This window comes from Prionailurus viverrinus, chromosome E1 (genome assembly GCF_022837055.1).
Source record: "Prionailurus viverrinus isolate Anna chromosome E1, UM_Priviv_1.0, whole genome shotgun sequence".
Classification (NCBI taxonomy): Eukaryota; Metazoa; Chordata; class Mammalia; order Carnivora; family Felidae; genus Prionailurus; species Prionailurus viverrinus.
The window spans coordinates 12,987,109-12,989,169 of record NC_062574.1 but is presented as its reverse complement, the minus strand read 5'-3'; the positions used below and the strand labels follow the sequence as shown (position 1 = coordinate 12,989,169).

At 45.5% G+C, this 2,061-nt stretch overlaps 1 pseudogene; it reads left to right on the top strand.

Annotated features, from left to right (window-relative positions):
• Positions 1–338: 338 nt before the first annotated feature.
• LOC125151847 (TAR DNA-binding protein 43-like) lies at positions 339–1,660 on the top strand (annotated as a pseudogene).
• The last annotated feature ends 401 nt before the right edge of the window (positions 1,661–2,061 follow it).

Here is a 2,061-nt window from a genome sequence, read left to right as displayed (position 1 = left end):
ACACACACACACACACACACACACACACCATTCACGTGAATGTGAAAAACATTTGAGTTTGTTCTGATCTTCCTGAGTGTTAGAATGCCCAATGTTTACAAGAGCTTGCCTTGAAACACATTAACGGAGCTCGTTTACAAATTGGTGTTAGCAATAGCATCCAGAGGTAGAGAAAACATCTCACATGGATAACACCTGTGGCCATAGATCCACAAACAAGATGCAAACCAACATCAGCCTTTGTTTCACTCCTATTTGTGGAGAGGACACGAAAGACCCAATGGTCAAATCTCCCCTTTTGTAAAAACAAATCCAATCCCACGAGAGCATTACCACGGATGGATCCCATCGCGCAGGTGTTTTCCATTTCCAATGAGAACACAGCCAATTTGGCGCAAAGAAGCCAAAAGCTGCAGCAACCCACAAACCAAATGTGGCCGGGATATCTCCGTGAGCGTCCGTTCCTCCCCAAAAGTCGGGGCTTTGCTGATGGAACCAAAGGGCTTTCTAGTTTCTGGTCGCGTCGTCTCACAGCCAGCTTTCTCTAAGGGAGCACACAAGAAAACTCATTCAGACACCTCCAAAGAACCCCATCTGGGCCATCAGGGACTCAGGTGACCCTTCCATGTTCCCACGTAAGTAAGCACTTGCAAGTATAGGCTCCATATGTCCTATACGTGTAGCCTGCCGAAGTTTCCTTTTGGGGACGGGTGGTTGCTTTCTCCACACTTAGAGCAAGGTTATTAAATGGTGGCGGTCACGGTGGTGTTTTTTCCTCTTCCGTAAAGAGTTACAAGGCGGCCATTTCGTGGGAGCGAAGCAGTAGCTGGGCTGCTCCTGGATCCCTCGCCGCTTCGGGTTCCCTGTCAGGCTTCCTAGCAGCGGCTTAGCGGAGAAATAAGAGCAGGTGTCTGAATGTACTCGGGTCACCAAAGATGAGAATGACAAGCCCATTGAAATACCATCAGAAGGCGACGGGACAGTGCTGCTGTTCACAGTGATAGCCCAGTTTGTTGGGAGCATGTGGACTGCACTACCGGAATCTAGCGTCTCAGTGTATGAGAGGTGTCCGGCTGGTCAAAGACATTCTGCACATCCCTGATGCTGGCTGGGGGAATCTGGTACCTGTCGTCAACTATCCCAAAGATAGCCAAAGAAAAAGGGACGAGACAGGTGCCTGCTTCTTTAGCAGTGAAAGTGAAGAGAGCCATCCAGAAAACGTCTGATTTAATAGTGTTAGGTCTCCCGTGGAAAACAAGCGAACAGGATCTGAAAGAATATTTTGGTGGCTTTGGAGAGGTTTTATGGTTCAGGTCAGGAGAGATATTCACACTAGTCCTTCAAAGGGGTTTGGCTGTGTTTGTTTTACGGAACAGGAAACCCAGGTGAAAGTCATGTCACCTGTAGAGACATACGATCAAGGAAGGATGGTGTGACTTCAAACTTCCTGAATCTCATGAAAGCCCAGATGAGCTTTTGAGAAGCAGGAAGGTGTTTGTCGGGTGCCTTACAGAGGGACGTGACTGCCTATAAGCTGCAGCAGTTCTTTTGCCAGGACTGAGAAGTGGTAGAGGGCTTCATTCCCAAATTGTTCCAGGACTTTGCCTTTGTTACATTTGCAGAGGATCAAGTTACCCTGTCTCTCTATCTTTTCTTTTAATTTTTATATATTTTTAAATTTACCTCCAAATTAGTTAGCATATAGTGCAACAATGATTTCAGGAGTAGATTCCTTAATGCCCCTTAATGTTTCAGCCCACTGCGCCTCCCACACCCCCTCCAGTAACCCTCTGTTTGTTCTCCATATTTAAGAGTCTCTTATATTTTGTCCTCCTCCCTGTTTCTATATTATTTTTGCTTCCGTTCCCTTGTGTTAATCTGTTTTGTATCTTCAAGTCCTCCTATGAGTGAAGTCATATTTGTCTTTCTGTGACTAATTTCACCTAGCATAATACCCTCTAGTTCCATCCACATATTTGCAAATGGCAAGATTTCATTCTCTCTGATGGCCAAGTAATACTCCATTGTAGATATATACCACATCTTTTTTTTTTTCTTTTC